Below are 21456 nucleotides of genomic sequence, written 5' to 3' on the forward strand. Positions count from 1 at the left end.
TTTTCAAAATTGCAAATATTAGGAAAAATAGAAATTTCAGATTTATTTTATTTTTTCTTTTAAAATCAAGATTACTCATATTGCATGAACTTACAGATGTATTTTTTTTCCCATCTAAGTTTAACTAGACTGTTTTTTTTTTCTTTCAAACTTTGGATAATATTTTTTGTTTCATTTATGATAGAATGGGCTATTTTGTTTTATATTTGTATTTGTATTTAACATTAAAAGCCAGTAACAAAATATGCATGCTTTGAAGAAAATCATCATCATTATGTTGTAAGAATGTTTATGCTTTTTATTTTTCAAATTTATCACCATTCACTCTGTTCAAATTATTAATCATATAGATAACTATTGGGGAATTTCATTTAACAGAAAGAATCATAAGCACATTTTTACATCTCTGTTGTTGTAACCAATAATAAAATGACACATTGTTTTATATTTTGTAAAAATTAGCCTGTTTATTCTGATTAGCAGTAGTTTCTGTTTATCTTGTGAATTCATTTTTTAAATCTATTGTTATTCAGGTAATTGCTGATTATAACGGGTAATTCATTTGTGAGCAAAAAAAGACGTTATTTATGTGTGTAAATGTTAGTTGAAACATTTTCCTGGTGTTTGAACAATAATTATACTGGAAATGGAGGCCTTGAAAAAAATCTGATAGTTCATTCATGCCTTAAAAATGGAATTTTTATTCAAGAAATATGCTTTCTGCACATTTGTTATGTGTTTAGCAATATTTTTTTGCTATATAGAGATATAAAATAGACCTGTCCTGAATTCTTAATTTTGTGTTACTCCGTTTAAAGAAATCTCGATTTTGGAACAAATACTGATTAAAACAAATTTAAAGAATTTTCTTGTATTATTTGTTAAGTAGGTTGAAAGCTTATTACTATTTATTAAATGTTCTAAAAGGAATATTTAACGATTATTCAATTCCCCAGTAAAATATTTTTTTATTTTATTAAGGCTATAAACATTACATTTTTATAATTTAATAATAAGCAAATTTCCAACTTAATTCTTTTATTATTCTAAATGATAGCAAATCAATTCTTTGAAAAGTATTGTTTAAATTGAAAATATCTTAATGCAAAAAAATAAATAAATAAATAAATAAATTCTTAATAAAAAATTAATGCTTAGTTTTTTTAATAACTATTGTGTGAGAAAATTTCTTTAAATGGAGAATCGACTGCATCTAGTCTCTTCCCTCATTTATAAATTTTGAAATCGGTATAGGTCTGTTTTAAAACTTCAATTCTATGTTTTTTGTAGGTAATATTTTCATAAAGACTTTTGCAAACCTATTTGCACTCTGCCAAATGATAAGCAATAAGTGTGAATGACTTTTTAAAAAAATTTTTACCTCTTTCAACTCTTTCTGCAAACTTAAGTTATGTGTGTGTGCATGTTGCTGTCCATGCTTCTTTAAGGCAAATTATGTATAATCTACTTGTGCTAGATACTGATTACATTGGAATCAGAAGAATGCTGTCAGTGTGAATATGTGTGTGCAGATTATGTATAAAGCTGTCAATTGCTCAAAGAATTTTTTGAAAATTTAGAAAGCCTAAATATAATCTGTATAAAAAATTAAATTTGAGTTTTACCTGTTTGCATTATTTTGCCTTGCTTTTATTATATTTCTTGTAAAAGCAACTCATTTTTCTTATTTCTCTTCCCTCCCACTTCTGAATAATGTTTTTTCTTTTAATAGGAATCAGTTAACAGTTTAATGTGTTAATGAGATATTTTATTTTTAATTTAAAAATAGATTTTGTTTGTAAACAAGATATAATTTTGTAAAAAAGATCATTTATTTTTTAAAGCATTTTACATATAAATTTATATTAAAAGTACAAAGAATTGTTTATAAATTTCTAATCAAATTCTTTTTTTTAATTATTCATCATTATTTTATCATTTTTGTAAATTAACTGCATGAATAAATAATTGGAATCTTTAAAACTTTTTTTAGTGGAATTTTTTTCTTTCTCAGTAAATTTCATGTTTAACCCATTATTTGAAATTTTATCAGTTATTATAAAAAGAAAATGTAAATAATTAGCAGGTTTGCATTTAGTTGTACCAGAAATCTTGTGGTGCATAAATCTTCTAATTAAAACCATTTATTGTGTATCATCATTGTAATGCATATGTTTTTAAGCAATGTTTTCTCCTATATGGCGTTAGAAAAAGTTAGTTTTATTCTCTAATATCTATTTGTCTACTCTTATTTATTTACTGTGAAATGATCTTAAAAAAAATTACTTGTATCTTTCAATTTAGATAACATAAAACATTAACTTCATGTGTGTTTTTCTATTTTCAATTTTATTAGTCATTGCTTGACCAAAGTATTTCAGATCTTTTTAGGTATTTTCTTGTGACATTTTTCCAAGATTTACTTCATGGAATTTAAATCTTTAGAGATATATGTAGCCCTTTTCCAGAAACATTTATGAAAATTTTAATTTTTTTGATGTAATGCAGAAAACCAAGGTGCTTGTTTTAAAATTAAGATATAGTAATATTGCTTTACATTAGCCAATATCTTCAATGTTTTCTGTCAAATATTATCAGAGTTTTTACCTTAATTACTCATTCATAAGAAAAGACTTTAGATATGCATGAAATTGAAAACTCCTCTATTAAATTTTTATGTATTATTCTTTTTTCCCAACTGCTTCTTTATGGATTTTGTATATTAACAAGGATGTTTCAATTCAGTGAGTGACAAATCAATATTTATAATTTATTGATGCAAATCTATAAATTTTGAGATTATGTGTCTCAAACTTTCCAATGTGAGTGCTTTAAGAATAAATTTCAACTTTATTTTTGTAGATATTGATATGAAATGCAATAAATATAAATACAAACAAAATAATTTCTTTACATACTTCCTCCTCTCCTCCCCCTATAAAAAATTTCATATACTAGTTGTTTTTTTAATGGCCTACTCAGTAATAAATTATGCTTTCAAAATAATTAAATGTCTGTGTTTTCGAGTAAAGATTTTATAAAGTGAATGCGTTAATGTCTTGCATCTTACAATAATAAAAATGCTTGCCATTTTGAAGTGATATGATACATATTAATCTATTTTTGTGAGAGATAGTTTATAATATTTGCATAATAATGCAAAATGTAAGCTTAATTTTGTATTTTCTTTGTCTTTGCGTGAATTTGCTTAAATTGCAATAAATTTTTCCCAACAAATTGTATAAATTTATTAAATGTATGTGATATAAGCGCTGATTATCAAATGAAAAAAAGCTGCATGTCTTTGTGTATTTGCTTTAAAATACTTTTAGTATATTTAATTAAAATATTTTATCTTAAAATATAAGTATATTCCAGCTTTTGTTGTTATAAATAGATTTTAATTTCAAGTTGATTCTGCATTACACTTAAAAGAAGAAATAAACAGATATACGTTGCAGCTTTCATTTATCTGAAAGAAATAATAATAATATTTGGCTGTAACATAGAACTATTTTTTATATTAGCATATTGGCCCTTTCCCATCTTTGCATGTTTTATTATTACTGTTTCCAGTATTTCTAATATAATTCCTTCTGTTTTAATTAATAATTATATTTTTTTAAACTTTAACTATATTTAACCATGCTTTTATGTATTAACTATATTTTATCTGCATCCATTTTATTTTAAAACTTTATTCACTTACATATTCAAACCCTCTGTGGAAGGAGGATAAATTGGAGGAAAGTAATATTTTATAGCATGCATAGATGTGGATTTTAACCTTTTATTTGTTAATTATCAGTCTTTTATTGAAATCAAAATTATTTTACTTATCCGTTTACTAATTAATGAAAGTTTCATGCTAGGTTGTAGAATTTAAAGTGCACTTTATAGCTTGTAATGCTACTTTCATGTTAGAATTAAATGAAATTTTACTTTCTTTAATAGCAGTATATTGTATTTTTTAATAAAATTTCTATCTTTAAAGATCTTAATACAACACTTACAATTTTCATTTCTTTTTTTATTGTTAAATTTCTTTATATCATGAAAAAATATGTATAATGTTTAAATATTTATACAAAAAAATATTTTAACTTTAGTTAATTTACTGAATACAATTCTATTTTTGCAATTTTAAAAATAATGTAATACCATTATTTATTTCATTTTCTTACATTCCAAGTTTTTTTTAAATTTAGATTTTTTTTTTATTTTGATTGAGTTTAGATTAGTTATTAGATTATCAACTATTAGAGCTGATTTAATATTACTCATAGTTGAAAGAAAATACAAAATAGTCACAAAATTTCAATGTAGACAATACTCTTTTATATTTCCATCTGTAGTATTATATAATAAAAATGATTAATACTCCAGTCCTCTAATTATAATAATTTTGGGCTCTAAGAAATTGGCATTCTATTTTTCCCTAGTTGACTTTTTTTCCTAGTAATACTGTATAACTGTGCTTAATATTTTGAGATGGCATTGGTGCTCTTAAAAGTATTCCTTGCTATTCTTAAAGAGTTGTGTGGGAATTGTTTGTGAATAATGAATCTGCATTTGTCAATTAATAATCTAACTGTGATATTTCATTTTTATGTAAGCCCTTCCCTTGTTTAATAAAATTAATAGTTTGCATGTGTATAGGATTTTTCCTCCCATTTAAAACTGTGAATTGACTGAATAAGTTCCTAAAATTTCAGTTTTTCAATTTTTTTTCTTCTTTTTCTTTCTTTCTTTTCCCAAATGTTTTTTTTCTTTCTCTTTTTCATATTTTTGTTCCCCCCTCATTCATATTTTCTATTAAAATCTAGCTTTGTTATCTTTAATATTGTTTTGTATGAAAATATTTTAAATCTGTATCATGGCAATATAATTGAATGCCTTTTAGAGAGATGAGAGTGATAAATTTTGTAGACAAAGTGTGAGAATTAATTCAGTGAAGTTGTTTGTTAGTGAAATATCTATTAGTATACATGGTAGGAGATTTGAATGATTAACTTTTCATTATCATTGGTAATAGTCGGTTTTCAAAGCTGCAATCAGTTACAGTTTGAATCTCACTCTTATTTGATATTTAGATATTATTTTTGAACATAATGCATTATTTCATGAAAGTGAAGGAATTTGCAATGTTACTTTTTGGATCAGAATAATTTCAATTTATTTCATTCTAGATTAAAATTTTTTATTTCTGTACATAATTGATATAATCACTGTTTAAAAGTATTTGGATGGACTTTTCCTTTATTATTATTATTTTCTTTGCTTGTAATCAAGAAATGTTTAATTTGTTGAAATTTTTATATTGATTCTACCTTAGGGGAAAAATAAATTATTTTCTTTGGATTTTATTATTTAGATTTATAACAAGTAATGCAAGGTGTTAGTAATCAGTTTTAGATGATAGTTTTAATGTAGTTGACTATTTTGTTTTGTTTTTTATTTACTTTAGCATTCAGCTTAATAATTTTTTCCCCTTTTAAAACACATTCAATTGTATTTTTTTCTAAGAAACTTTCATGTTGCTTTAATTGGATTCCTATTTTTATCCATCTTGAAATAATAATAATTTCTAATAATAATTTAGCAATGGATTTCATAAATGTTGCATTTGAATTAAAAATTGAAGTGAATTAAATAGTCAGTTTATATTAACTATTTGCTATGCAATTTACCTGTAGGATCGATAAATCTACCTTTTCATGTGAACTATAATTCGATGATAAAAAAGAATGTTAAAAATCTCTTTCTCAGATTGTGTTATGTGATTGGAATGTGTGTTTTGATAGAAATTGTAAAATATTACAAGCGCCTACAATGTTACAATTATGTGTGTCACTTAAAATCTTATCCAAAGATTGAATAGAAAGCACTTTGTTTGTAATGTAAATGACGTTGTATTCAGCTGCCATTTGTATAAAAAGCAACACAAAATGCTAAAGTTGAGGCAGGATATTTATCTCTCAGTGATTGTTTAATATTGTGCATTTAACTTTTGTAAGTTTGTACTGTGTGCATGGACAGATATTGATGTTTCTGGTTTTGGCTTTGTATTTATTTTAATAATACTAGGGCAAGCTAGCTACTATCTTGCAACTTATGCCTTTGAATGACATATAGAACATTTTAAGTGACCTTGAGAATTTCTCCTCGTTTTATCCCCCCACCCAACATCTATCCAGTGTATTTAGACACTTAAAGTGCTTTGAATCAATTCCCTTATAGTAACAATTTCTAATCAAAATTGTCCTCCGTGATTTATACAGAATTTTGTGGTGTTTAAGCTTATGCCTAAAAATAGTTTATATTGTCTTCATGCTTTATGTAATATTGAATGAGAATTACTACATTAGTTCAGCTTATATTATCCAATTTTTATTTTGTTATAAATTTACTATTACTATGTTTCCAACGAATAGTTTTTCCATGTGTTATTTTCTTAAATTATTTTTTAGTGTCATTTTCCTATTAATTTTACTAGATATTCAGGTTTTTTTTTTTTTTGTACGGATTTAATGATTAACAATATTTTTTGAAATCCTGTGTTTTGTGGGTTATTGTATTTTTCTTTTCACAATGATTATATGTGTGTTGATTTCTTTAAAATCACTGTTGCTAAGTCATAAATTGTCAGTCATGCTACAACTATCTATTTTTTTGCAGCAATATACTTGATAAATTAGAATTAAAAAGATTTTTGTTCCTTATAAAAGTATAAACATTGTACAGTTATAATTGTAAATATAACTAAATAAAGTTTATAATATGCGTAATTTGTTTTAATTTTTTCTCTGTAATTTACTACATATTATGATATAATTTTTGATTTTAATTCTCTAAATCTTTATTGTAGCTCTTCTAAAAGCTATTTGTCTTCAGAATGACTCAAAACAGTTATTTTTCATATTTTTACAAATTTTTATTTTTTGTGAAAATTTTAAGAATGCGATTTGTTTGTAATATATTAAGAAGAGCTTATGTGTAATTTTTTAAAACATACTTTCTGAAGAAAGAATTTTTCACTATGATTGCTTCATGGAAAGCATATCTCAAAAACAATTCATTAAAATTTTGCCAAATTTTATATGCATGTATAAAAAAATCTTAGGATGTGACTGCAGGTTTTAAGGCAGTGTCATTTAATCATGTTAAGTGTCTTTCAGTTCAGAATGTAAATTCTGCAAAAAAAAAAAAAAAAAAAAAAACTTACTTAAAGGCAACTTCAAATATTTATAAATTGTTTATTTATTAAAGAATTTTTTTTTTCATTTTCTATTGCATTCTTGGAAGTTTTAATAGATGTGAAATTAAAATTAAATATTACACCCCCCCTTTTTTTTACTTATGTTGCTTTTTTAATTGAAAATATCATTAAATCTTTTTTATATCAAAAATTAATCTTAATATAAATAGAAGTAATTGCATGTATGTTCCACATCCTCTAAATTTTTAACTCGAATTCTGCACATTTCTTATTTAAAGCTAAAAAAAATATTGTTAACTTTTTAAAGTTCAAAAATTAATTGGAATATTCATTTAATTAGAAATTAACCAACTCTTCGTTTTTTTTAACATTAATTACACTGTAAAATTAAAAATTTTACATTTTCAGCCATATCAATTACATTTTCGTGCAATTTTTTTTTTCTCAAATGTTATCTTCAGAAAATTTAACGCAGATGAATCTGAAATGAGGAAATGGCTGGAATTTTAATAGCGGCGACTATTTACTTATATATAATACAAAAGTGGTACATGTTATTAAGTTTTATTGCCCTTCAATATGGACACCATCCTTGTGAACAACCGGTTGCCAACAATGTGAAAGTCTTAAGATACCTGTGGCAGCACCTGTTTTGTTGATGGTTCGAATGGTGCTGTCTACTGCCTGAAGAATTTCTGGAACAGTTCTGAAGTAAATGGCACGAAGTAGTTCCTTCATCTTGGGAATCAAATCAAAATCGCAAATGCTCAAGTCCGAGGAGTTTGGTGGATGGTATAGCACTTCCCAGCCTCATCGATCGAATAAACCAACCATAGCTTACGCCGTGTGTTATCGAGCATTGTTATGGTTCTGCAGAAAGTATCGCTGTTTTTTTTCTCAAAGCTGATCTCAGATTGTGTTCCAAGAATGAACAGTAATACTGTGCATTGACGGTTTGCTGCGGTGGTACGCAATCGTACACTAGAATCACCATAACTTTCACACTGCTGGGATTCTGGCTAAATTTCGAATTTAGTGGTGACCCTTAATAACGCCATCTGTACGATTGACATTTCATTTGTGGTTCGTACTGTTTGGCCCATGCCTCGCCTAACGTAATGATACAAAACCGTTTCTGCATTTCCATTAAATTGCGTGGAATCCATCATGAGACAGTTTTTAGCATGCGCAGGCGTTCCTTCAGAATATGAAGCATAGTCGTAAGCGATAATCCTGTCTTCTGGGCTAGTTCAGGAATCTGATGGCGTCGATCACTGTTCATTAGTGCGGCAACAACATACACTTTTTCACTGACAGGACGACATGGCCGACGCATGTCTGCCAAATCTTGGCGTCCTTCTTTAAAAGTTTTTACCCACCTTGCTATTGTTCTGTAAAGTAATGCAGATTTACTACAAGTCTCTTCATGACACTGTCATGTTGTACGATTTCTGGCACACTCAATTTTTTGTTCTTGTTTCGGAAACGTTCCCACAAACTAACACAAAATTCAGTTCTCCTCACACTACAAGCGTTCTTTTGCTCTGAGGTAAGAGAGGTTATATAACTAACTTATGGTATAAACCGGCATTATTTGGTTTCGTTGCTTGGCGTCTATACAGCAGTGTTGCCTATATAAGAGTTCCATTCCTCGTATTTTACGTAAAAGTAATTTCTATTAAAAAAAAAAAATATTACACGAGAGGATTTTAATCACGAGCAGCGCCGGGTGTAGCAATTAGTTTTAATGTATAGTGTGTCCTCCCAAAGTGGAACAAGTATTTTCTGAAATATTTTAATTCAACTAGATACATACTCTAGTTGCAAAGTTTCATCAAACAAGGTTCTCAAACTTATGAAAATACTTGGGTTCCTTTAGAGATGGATAGTAAAAAATGGCAAAAAGTAAATATTTATGCAACTTCCATAATGTAAAGAGTCAACGAGAAAAATGTTTTTCTTAAATTCGTCCATAAGGTTGCAAGTTTTCTTGCTTCTGTCTGTAAAAGTTTCTGAGATATTAAAAGATAAATTTATTTAGACTATACCTATCCATACTTATGATCGGTGCTTCAGCTAGACTTTCGCTTTAATTTTCATTGATAATATATCACAAAATATTATTAAAAGGGAAGAATAAAAAAATAATAATGCATTCTTTTAACAGTATTTGAGTTTGTGCGATCCAATTCATAATTATGACATAAAGACAGGATTTTTGAGTTTGTCGGTAAAGATCTATAGATCATGTAATGCCAGAGGCAACTAATCCCTTATTGTAGGCATAATGCCAATCAAAACATGCCAAATATATCGGTAACTATTCAGTATATTGTTGCCCAAAGTAGGACTAACCAAAGAGTTTCTAAAAAGGCCTCTCTACACATTCATAGAAAATTGCCACTAATAATGAACTTATACGAAGAATTTGATTCGGGAACATTTTGAGGATTAATGCTTCTTTTTTGATTAAAATAACAACATTCGTTTGTCCAAATTATTGTACATTTATAAGGTAAAGATAAACCTTGAAATAGGGTTCAATTGTAAAATTATAAAAATCAATCGTGTTGACTATGTCACTTCTAACACAGTAAAGTAGACTTGAGGAATGTTGTATGCCAATTATTAAACTGAAATATTTACTATATGGTCTTTTTTTTTTGGAATGTTATGGTTTGAACTGTAGCGTTGAGTAACTTAAAAAAGTCAAATTGTCAATTTCTGTATGATTTTATAATGTCTCATTTTCCCCATTCCTTCCCGGAGAAATAAGGATCCTATAGTTTGTTATTGCTAAACCATGTAAATTCACTTTCTAGAATGCCGCGAATTCGAAAGACCGCATTTGTATTCTACAACTACTTCAGCATTATGATTACATATTATAAATCATCACTATTCCCAAACGTTCTTTGTTATAAATTATATCATTCTTATAGAAAGCGCACAATTGCGAGCAAATAATTTTACTTTCTTTTTCGGCATTTAAGTACTACTCTGGGATGTCTGAAATGCTGACTTTTTCAAATTTTCTTTCTCTTCCTTGTGAGATGGAAATTTCAACTGCCGATCAATCAAAGTTAACAAAGTTATGCTTGATTAGCAAATTTCTTTTAAATCGAGAATTATGTACTACTAGACATATGTTTGCATGTAGCAGTTTTATGTATATTGGAAAAATTTGCATTTTAAAAATAAATATTTCTACTTGAATTAGTTATTAGTCTCGTTAAATTTAAAAATAAGTATATCTCTCCAAATTTTATTGTCAGAAACCTTGAAACTTTTTGTATATACTGATGATTATAATAGAAACATTTTAGTAATTTATAATGGTCCTCTTTCACGGACGGCTAAAAATTTAAATTTTTAAAAACTTTTTACTGTTAACATCTATTAAAGACAGTATTTTATAGACAACAGACCATATTTTCGGACAATATTTCACCTAATTCAATGAAAAAGTGACTGGAAAAATACGACGATGTGCAATATTTAAGCAAATAAAAATTAGTTCCATATTTGGAACACTATCAATTAAATTTTTTTTTCTACTTGCGTCTGTTCAGCGAATGCGGTTTGACAAGATTTCTACAGTTAATCGAAACAGCACATGTAGAATTATTAATGTTATCCAATAAAAATAAAAGTATTAATGCTATATCGCACACTCCCCGGTGGAGAATCTAACCCTGGTCACCCGCGTGATAGGCGGGTATACTGACCACTATACTACCGAGGGCACGTACGCTTGCCGAAACTCGGGATCGAACCAGGGACCTTTAGATCTTCAGTCTAACGCTCTCCCAACTGAGCTATTTCGGGACGCCTTGGAGAAATCGGAAAGGAGCTTTAACAGAATGAAATTTGAAAGAATCAGCAAGATGTTATTTGTTCATAAAAGGACGAGAGAAGATACATCTAAGGAAGAATTGTGTTACTCAGCGAATGTGGTTTGTCAAGATTTCTAAAGTCAATCGAAAGCGCACATGTAGAATTATTAGTGTTATCCAATAAAAATAAAAAGATTATTGATATATCGCAAACTCCCCGGCAGGGAATCGAACCCCGGTCTCCCGTGTGACAGGCGGGGCTACTGAACCACTATACTACCGAGGACAGTTACGCTTGCCGAAACCCGGGATCGTACCAGGGACCTTTAGATCTTCAGTCTAACGCTCTCCCAACTGAGCTATTTCGGCACGCCTAGGAGAAATCGGAAAGCAGCTTTACCAGAATGAAATTGGAAAGAATCAGCAAGATGTTATTTTTTCATAAAAGGACGAGAGAAGATACATCTAAGGAAGAATTGTGTTACTCAGCGAATGTGGTTTGTCAAGATTTCTAAAGTCAATCGAAAGCACACATGTAGAATTATTAGTGTTATCCAATAAAAATAAAAAGATTATTGATATATTGCAAACTCCCCGGCGGTGAATCGAACCCCGGTCTCCCGCGTGACAGGCGGGGATACTGACCACTATACTACCGAGGACAGTTACGCTTGCCGAAACCCGGGATCGTACCAGGGACCTTTAGATCTTCAGTCTAACGCTCTCCCAACTGAGCTATTTCGGCACGCCTGGGAGAAATCGGAAAGCAGCTTTACCAGAATGAAATTGGAAAGAATCAGCAAGATGTTATTTGTTCATAAAAGGACGAGAGAAGATACACCTAAGGAAGAATTGTGTTACTCAGCGAATGTGGTTTGTCAAGATTTCTAAAGTCAATCTAAAGCGCACATCTAGAATAATTAGTGTTATCCAATAAAAATAAAAAGATTATTGATATATCGCAAACTCCCCGGCAGGGAATCGAACCCCGGTCTCCCGTGTGACAGGCGGGGATACTGAACCACTATACTACCGAGGACAGTTACGCTTGCCGAAACCCGGGATCGTACCAGGGATCTTTAGATCTTCAGTCTAACGCTCTCCCAACTGAGCTATTTCGGCACGCCTAGGAGAAATCGGTTAGCAGCTTTACCAGAATGAAATTTGAAAGAATCAGCAAGATGTTATTTGTTCATAAAAGGACGAGAGAAGATACATCTAAGGAAGAATTGTGTTACTCAGCGAATGTGGTTTGTCAAGATTTCTAAAGTCAATCTAAAGCGCACATCTAGAATAATTAGTGTTATCCAATAAAAATAAAAAGATTATTGATATTTTGCAAACTCCCCGGCGGGGAATCGAACCCCGGTCTCCCGTTTGACAGGCGGGGATACTGAACCACTATACTACCGAGGACAGTTACGCTTGCCGAAACCCGGGATCGTACCAGGGACCTTTTGATCTTCAGTCTAACGCTCTCCCAACTGAGCTATTTCGGCACGTCTAAGAGAAATCGGAAAGCAGCTTTACCAGAATGAAACTGGAAAGAATCAGCAAGATGTTATTTGTTCATAAAAGGACGAGAGAAGATACATCTAAGGAAGAATTGTGTTACGCAGCGAATGTGGTTTGTCAAGATTTCTAAAGTCAATCGAAAGCGCACATGTAGAATTATTAGTGTTATCCAATAAAAATAAGAAGATTATTGATATATCGCAAACTCCGCGGCGGGGAATCGAACCCCGGTCTCCCGCGTGACAGACGGGGATACTGAACCACTATACTACCGAGGACAGTTACGCTTGCCGAAACCCGGGATCGTACCAGGGACCTTTAGATCTTCAGTCTAACGCTCTCCCAACTGAGCTATTTCGGCACGCCTAGGAGAAATCGGAAAGCAGCTTTACCGGAATAAAATTGGAAAGAATCAGCAAGATGTTATTTTTTCATAAAAGGACGAGAGAAGATACATCTAAGGAAGAATTGTGTTACTCAGCGAATGTGGTTTGTCAAGATTTCTCAAGTCAATCGAAAGCGCACATGTAGAATAATAAGTGTTATCCAATAAAAATAAAAAGATTATTGATATTTTGCAAACTCCCCGGCGGGGAATCGAACCCCGGTCTCCCGTGTGACAGGCGGGGATACTGAACCACTATACTACCGAGGACAGTTACGCTTGCCGAAACCCGGGATCGTACCAGGGACCTTTAGATCTTCAGTCTAACGCTCTCCCAACTGAGCTATTTCGGCACGCCTAGGAGAAATCGGAAAGCAGCTTTACCGGAATGAAATTGGAAAGAATCAGCAAGATGTTATTTTTTCATAAAAGGACGAGAGAAGATACATCTAAGGAAGAATTGTGTTACTCAGCGAATGTGGTTTGTCAAGATTTCTCAAGTCAATCGAAAGCGCACATGTAGAATAATAAGTGTTATCCAATAAAAATAAAAAGATTATTGATATTTTGCAAACTCCCCGGCGGGGAATCGAACCCCGGTCTCCCACGTGACAGACGGGGATACTGAACCACTATACTACCGAGGACAGTTACGCTTGCCGAAACCCGGGATCGTACCAGGGACCTTTAGATCTTCAGTCTAACGCTCTCCCAACTGAGCTATTTCGGCACGCCTAGGAGAAATCGGAAAGCAGCTTTACCAGAATGAAATTGGAAAGAATCAGCAAGATGTTATTTTTTCATAAAAGGACGAGAGAAGATACATCTAAGGAAGAATTGTGTTACTCAGCGAATGTGGTTTGTCAAGATTTCTCAAGTCAATCGAAAGCGCATATGTAGAATTATTAGTGTTAACCAATAAAAATAAAAAGATTATTGATATATCGCAAACTCCCCGGGGGGGGAATCGAACCCCGGTCTCCCGCGTGACAGGCGGGGATACTGACCACTATACTACCGAGGACAGTTACGTTTGCCGAAACCCAGTATCGAACCAGGGACCTTTAGATCTACAGTCTAACGCTCTCCCAACTGAGCTATTTCGGCACGCCTAGGAGGAATCGGAAAGCAGCTTTACCAGAATGAAATTGGAAAGAATCAGTAAGATGTTATTTGTTCATAAAAGGACGAGAGAAGATACATCTAAGGAAGAATTGTGTTACTCAGCGAATGTGGTTTGTCAAGATTTCTAAAGTCAATCTAAAGCGCACATCTAGAATATTTAGTGTTATCGAATAAAAATAAAAAGATTAAAGATATATCGCAAACTCCCCGGCAGGGAATCGAACCCCGGTCTCCCGTGTGACAGGCGGGGATACTGAACCACTATACTACCGAGGACAGTTACGCTTGCCGAAACCCGGGATCGTACCAGGGACCTTTAGATCTTCAGTCTAACGCTCTCCCAACTGAGCTATTTCGGCACGCCTAAGAGAAATCGGAAAGCAGCTTTACCAGAATGAAATTGGAAAGAATCAGCAAGATGTTATTTGTTCATAAAAGGACGAGAGAAGATACATCTAAGGAAGAATTGTGTTACTCATCGAATGTGGTTTGTCAAGATTTCTAAAGTCAATCTAAAGCGCACATCTAGAATAATTAGTGTTATCCAATAAAAATAAAAAGATTATTGATATTTTGCAAACTCCCCGGCGGGGAATCGAACCCCGGTCTCCCGTGTGACAGGCGGGGATACTGAACCACTATACTACCGAGGACAGTTACGCTTGCCGAAACCCGGGATCGTACCAGGGACCTTTAGATCTTCAGTCTAACGCTCTCCCAACTGAGCTATTTCGGCACGCCTAGGAGAAATCGGAAAGCAGCTTTACCAGAATGAAATTGGAAAGAATCAGCAAGATGTTATTTTTTCATAAAAGGACGAGAGAAGATACATCTAAGGAAGAATTGTGTTACTCAGCGAATGTGGTTTGTCAAGATTTCTCAAGTCAATCGAAAGCGCACATGTAGAATTATTAGTGTTAACCAATAAAAATAAAAAGATTATTGATATATCGCAAACTCCCCGGGGGGGAATCGAACCCCGGTCTCCCGCGTGACAGGCGGGGATACTGACCACTATACTACCGAGGACAGTTACGTTTGCCGAAACCCAGGATCGAACCAGGGACCTTTAGATCTACAGTCTAACGCTCTCCCAACTGAGCTATTTCGGCACGCCTAGGAGGAATCGGAAAGCAGCTTTACCAGAATGAAATTGGAAAGAATCAGTAAGTTGTTATTTGTTCATAAAAGGACGAGAGAAGATACATCTAAGGAAGAATTGTGTTACTCAGCGAATGTGGTTTGTCAAGATTTCTAAAGTCAATCTAAAGCGCACATCTAGAATAATTAGTGTTATCGAATAAAAATAAAAAGATCAAAGATATATCGCAAACTCCCCGGCAGGGAATCGAACCCCGGTCTCCCGTGTGACAGGCGGGGATACTGAACCACTATACTACCGAGGACAGTTACGCTTGCCGAAACCCGGGATCGTACCAGGGACCTTTAGATCTTCAGTCTAACGCTCTCCCAACTGAGCTATTTCGGCACGTCTAAGAGAAATCGGAAAGCAGCTTTACCAGAATGAAACTGGAAAGAATCAGCAAGATGTTATTTGTTCATAAAAGGACGAGAGAAGATACATCTAAGGAAGAATTGTGTTACGCAGCGAATGTGGTTTGTCAGGATTTCTAAAGTCAATCGAAAGCGCACATGTAGAATTATTAGTGTTATCCAATAAAAATAAAAAGATTATTGATATATCGCAAACTCCGCGGCGGGAAATCGAACCCCGGTCTCCCACGTGACAGACGGGGATACTGAACCACTATACTACCGAGGACAGTTACGCTTGCCGAAACCCGGGATCGTACCAGGGACCTTTAGATCTTCAGTCTAACGCTCTCCCAACTGAGCTATTTCGGCACGCCTAGGAGAAATCGGAAAGCAGCTTTACCAGAATGAAATTGGAAAGAATCAGCAAGATGTTATTTTTTCATAAAAGGACGAGAGAAGATACATCTAAGGAAGAATTGTGTTACTCATCGAATGTGGTTTGTCAAGATTTCTAAAGTCAATCTAAAGCGCACATCTAGAATAATTAGTGTTATCGAATAAAAATAAAAAGATCAAAGATATATCGCAAACTCCCCGGCAGGGAATCGAACCCCGGTCTCCCGTGTGACAGGCGGGGATACTGAACCACTATACTACCGAGGACAGTTACGCTTGCCGAAACCCGGGATCGTACCAGGGACCTTTAGATCTTCAGTCTAACGCTCTCCCAACTGAGCTATTTCGGCACGCCTAGGAGAAATCGGAAAGCAGCTTTACCAGAATGAAATTGGAAAGAATCAGCAAGATGTTATTTTTTCATAAAAGGACGAGAGAAGATACATCTAAGGAAGAATTGTGTTACTCAGCGAATGTGGTTTGTCAAGATTTCTCAAGTCAATCGAAAGCGCACATGTAGAATTATTAGTGTTATCCAATAAAAATAAAAAGATTATTGATATATCGCAAACTCCCCGGGGGGGAATCGAACCCCGGTCTCCCGCGTGACAGGCGGGGATACTGAACCACTATACTACCGAGGACAGTTACGCTTGCCGAAACCCGGGATCGTACCAGGGACCTTTAGATCTTCAGTCTAACGCTCTCCCAACTGAGCTATTTCGGCACGTCTAAGAGAAATCGGAAAGCAGCTTTACCAGAATGAAACTGGAAAGAATCAGCAAGATGTTATTTGTTCATAAAAGGACGAGAGAAGATACATCTAAGGAAGAATTGTGTTACGCAGCGAATGTGGTTTGTCAGGATTTCTAAAGTCAATCGAAAGCGCACATGTAGAATTATTAGTGTTATCCAATAAAAATAAAAAGATTATTGATATATCGCAAACTCCGCGGCGGGAAATCGAACCCCGGTCTCCCACGTGACAGACGGGGATACTGAACCACTATACTACCGAGGACAGTTACGCTTGCCGAAACCCGGGATCGTACCAGGGACCTTTAGATCTTCAGTCTAACGCTCTCCCAACTGAGCTATTTCGGCACGCCTAGGAGAAATCGGAAAGCAGCTTTACCAGAATGAAATTGGAAAGAATCAGCAAGATGTTATTTTTTCATAAAAGGACGAGAGAAGATACATCTAAGGAAGAATTGTGTTACTCATCGAATGTGGTTTGTCAAGATTTCTAAAGTCAATCTAAAGCGCACATCTAGAATAATTAGTGTTATCCAATAAAAATAAAAAGATTATTGATATTTTGCAAACTCCCCGGCGGGGAATCGAACCCCGGTCTCCCGTGTGACAGGCGGGGATACTGAACCACTATACTACCGAGGACAGTTACGCTTGCCGAAACCCGGGATCGTACCAGGGACCTTTAGATCTTCAGTCTAACGCTCTCCCAACTGAGCTATTTCGGCACGCCTAGGAGAAATCGGAAAGCAGCTTTACCAGAATGAAATTGGAAGAAATCAGCAAGATGTTATTTTTTCATAAAAGGACGAGAGAAGATACATCTAAGGAAGAATTGTGTTACTCAGCGAATGTGGTTTGTCAAGATTTCTCAAGTCAATCGAAAGCGCACATGTAGAATTATTAGTGTTAACCAATAAAAATAAAAAGATTATTGATATATCGCAAACTCCCCGAGGGGGAATCGAACCCCGGTCTCCCGCGTGACAGGCGGGGATACTGACCACTATACTACCGAGGACAGTTACGTTTGCCGAAACCCAGGATCGAACCAGGGACCTTTAGATCTACAGTCTAACGCTCTCCCAACTGAGCTATTTCGGCACGCCTAGGAGGAATCGGAAAGCAGCTTTACCAGAATGAAATTGGAAAGAATCAGTAAGATGTTATTTGTTCATAAAAGGACGAGAGAAGATACATCTAAGGAAGAATTGTGTTACTCAGCGAATGTGGTTTGTCAAGATTTCTAAAGTCAATCTAAAGCGCACATCTAGAATAATTAATGTTATCGAATAAAAATAAAAAGATTAAAGATATATCGCAAACTCCCCGGCAGGGAATCGAACCCCGGTCTCCCGTGTGACAGGCGGGGATACTGAACCACTATACTACCGAGGACAGTTACGCTTGCCGAAACCCGGGATCGTACCAGGGACCTTTAGATCTTCAGTCTAACGCTCTCCCAACTGAGCTATTTCGGCACGCCTAGGAGAAATCGGAAAGCAGCTTTACCAGAATGAAATTGGAAAGAATCAGCAAGATGTTATTTTTTCATAAAAGGACGAGAGAAGATACATCTAAGGAAGAATTGTGTTACTCAGCGAATGTGGTTTGTCAAGATTTCTCAAGTCAATCGAAAGCGCACATGTAGAATTATTAGTGTTATCCAATAAAAATAAAAAGATTATTGATATATCGCAAACTCCCCGGGGGGGAATCGAACCCCGGTCTCCCGCGTGACAGGCGGGGATACTGAACCACTATACTACCGAGGACAGTTACGCTTGCCGAAACCCGGGATCGTACCAGGGACCTTTAGATCTTCAGTCTAACGCTCTCCCAACTGAGCTATTTCGGCACGTCTAAGAGAAATCGGAAAGCAGCTTTACCAGAATGAAACTGGAAAGAATCAGCAAGATGTTATTTGTTCATAAAAGGACGAGAGAAGATACATCTAAGGAAGAATTGTGTTACGCAGCGAATGTGGTTTGTCAGGATTTCTAAAGTCAATCGAAAGCGCACATGTAGAATTATTAGTGTTATCCAATAAAAATAAAAAGATTATTGATATATCGCAAACTCCGCGGCGGGAAATCGAACCCCGGTCTCCCACGTGACAGACGGGGATACTGAACCACTATACTACCGAGGACAGTTACGCTTGCCGAAACCCGGGATCGTACCAGGGACCTTTAGATCTTCAGTCTAACGCTCTCCCAACTGAGCTATTTCGGCACGCCTAGGAGAAATCGGAAAGCAGCTTTACCAGAATGAAATTGGAAAGAATCAGCAAGATGTTATTTTTTCATAAAAGGACGAGAGAAGATACATCTAAGGAAGAATTGTGTTACTCATCGAATGTGGTTTGTCAAGATTTCTAAAGTCAATCTAAAGCGCACATCTAGAATAATTAGTGTTATCCAATAAAAATAAAAAGATTATTGATATTTTGCAAACTCCCCGGCGGGGAATCGAACCCCGGTCTCCCGTGTGACAGGCGGGGATACTGAACCACTATACTACCGAGGACAGTTACGCTTGCCGAAACCCGGGATCGTACCAGGGACCTTTAGATCTTCAGTCTAACGCTCTCCCAACTGAGCTATTTCGGCACGCCTAGGAGAAATCGGAAAGCAGCTTTACCAGAATGAAATTGGAAGAAATCAGCAAGATGTTATTTTTTCATAAAAGGACGAGAGAAGATACATCTAAGGAAGAATTGTGTTACTCAGCGAATGTGGTTTGTCAAGATTTCTCAAGTCAATCGAAAGCGCACATGTAGAATTATTAGTGTTAACCAATAAAAATAAAAAGATTATTGATATATCGCAAACTCCCCGAGGGGGAATCGAACCCCGGTCTCCCGCGTGACAGGCGGGGATACTGACCACTATACTACCGAGGACAGTTACGTTTGCCGAAACCCAGGATCGAACCAGGGACCTTTAGATCTACAGTCTAACGCTCTCCCAACTGAGCTATTTCGGCACGCCTAGGAGGAATCGGAAAGCAGCTTTACCAGAATGAAATTGGAAAGAATCAGTAAGATGTTATTTGTTCATAAAAGGACGAGAGAAGATACATCTAAGGAAGAATTGTGTTACTCAGCGAATGTGGTTTGTCAAGATTTCTAAAGTCAATCTAAAGCGCACATCTAGAATAATTAATGTTATCGAATAAAAATAAAAAGATTAAAGATATATCGCAAACTCCCCGGCAGGGAATCGAACCCCGGTCTCCCGTGTGACAGGCGGGGATACTGAACCACTATACTACCGAGGACAGTTACGCTTGCCGAAACCCGGGATCGTACCAGGGACCTTTAGATCTTCAGTCTAACGCTCTCCCAACTGAGCTATTTCGGCACGCCTAGGAGAAATCGGTTAGCAGCTTTACCAGAATGAAATTGGAAAGAATCAGCAAGATGTTATTTGTTCATAAAAGGACGAGAGAAGATACATCTAAGGAAAAATTGTGTTACTCATCGAATGTGGTTTGTCAAGATTTCTCAAGTCAATCGAAAGCGCACATGTAGAATTATTAGTGTTATCCAATAAAAATAAAAAGATTATTGATATATCGCAAACTCCCCGGGGGGGAATCGAACCCCGGTCTCCCGCGTGACAGGCGGGGATACTGACCACTATACTACCGAGGACAGTTACGTTTGCCGAAACCCAGGATCGAACCAGGGACCTTTAGATCTTCAGTCTAACGCTCTCCCAACTGAGCTATTTCGGCACGCCTAGGAGAAATCGGAAAGCAGCTTTACCAGAATGAAATTGGAAAGAATCTGCAAGATGTTATTTTTTCATAAAAGGACGAGAGAAGATACATCTAAGGAAGAATTGTGTTACTCAGCGAATGTGGTTTGTCAAGATTTCTAAAGTCAATCGAAAGCGCACATCTAGAATAATTAGTGTTATCCAATAAAAATAAAAAGATTATTGATATTTTGCAAACTCCCCGGCGGGGAATCGAACCCCGGTCTCCCGTGTGACAGGCGGGGATACTGAACCACTATACTACCGAGGACAGTTACGCTTGCCGAAACCCGGGATCGTACCAGGGACCTTTAGATCTTCAGTCTAACGCTCTCCCAACTGAGCTATTTCGGCACGTCTAAGAGAAATCGGAAAGCAGCTTTACCAGAATGAAACTGGAAAGAATCAGTAAGATGTTATTTGTTCATAAAAGGACGAGAGAAGATACATCTAAGGAAGAATTGTGTTACGCAGCGAATGTGGTTTGTCAGGATTTCTAAAGTCAATCGAAAGCGCACATGTAGAATTATTAGTGTTATCCAATAAAAATAAAAAGATTATTGATATATCGCAAACTCCCCGGGGGGGAATCGAACCCCGGTCTCCCGCGTGACAGGCGGGGATACTGACCACTATACTACCGAGGACAGTTACGTTTGCCGAAACCCAGGATCGAACCAGGGACCTTTAGATCTACAGTCTAACGCTCTCCCAACTGAGCTATTTCGGCACGCCTAGGAGGAATCGGAAAGCAGCTTTACCAGAATGAAATTGGAAAGAATCAGTAAGTTGTTATTTGTTCATAAAAGGACGAGAGAAGATACATCTAAGGAAGAATTGTGTTACTCAGCGAATGTGGTTTGTCAAGATTTCTAAAGTCAATCTAAAGCGCACATCTAGAATAATTAGTGTTATCGAATAAAAATAAAAAGATCAAAGATATATCGCAAACTCCCCGGCAGGGAA

General features: G+C 34.8%; 5 non-coding genes across 5 annotated transcripts; all 5 read right to left on the reverse strand.

Annotated features, from left to right (window-relative positions):
• Positions 1-13989: 13989 nt before the first annotated feature.
• Trnay-gua (transfer RNA tyrosine (anticodon GUA)) lies at positions 13990-14062 on the reverse strand. Its single transcript has one exon. It is a non-coding gene; the product is annotated as a tRNA-Tyr (tRNA).
• Positions 14063-15119: 1057 nt separating this feature from the next.
• Positions 15120-15192, reverse strand: Trnay-gua (transfer RNA tyrosine (anticodon GUA)). The gene has a single exon. It is a non-coding gene; the product is annotated as a tRNA-Tyr (tRNA).
• A 2565-nt stretch (positions 15193-17757) lies between these two features.
• Positions 17758-17830, reverse strand: Trnay-gua (transfer RNA tyrosine (anticodon GUA)). Its single transcript has one exon. It is a non-coding gene; the product is annotated as a tRNA-Tyr (tRNA).
• Positions 17831-19641: 1811 nt separating this feature from the next.
• Positions 19642-19714, reverse strand: Trnay-gua (transfer RNA tyrosine (anticodon GUA)). Its single transcript has one exon. It is a non-coding gene; the product is annotated as a tRNA-Tyr (tRNA).
• A 1433-nt stretch (positions 19715-21147) lies between these two features.
• On the reverse strand, positions 21148-21220 carry Trnay-gua (transfer RNA tyrosine (anticodon GUA)). The gene has a single exon. It is a non-coding gene; the product is annotated as a tRNA-Tyr (tRNA).
• Positions 21221-21456: the final 236 nt, after the last annotated feature.

Source organism: Argiope bruennichi, chromosome 7 (assembly GCF_947563725.1).
Source record: "Argiope bruennichi chromosome 7, qqArgBrue1.1, whole genome shotgun sequence".
NCBI classification, from domain to species: domain Eukaryota; kingdom Metazoa; phylum Arthropoda; class Arachnida; order Araneae; family Araneidae; genus Argiope; species Argiope bruennichi.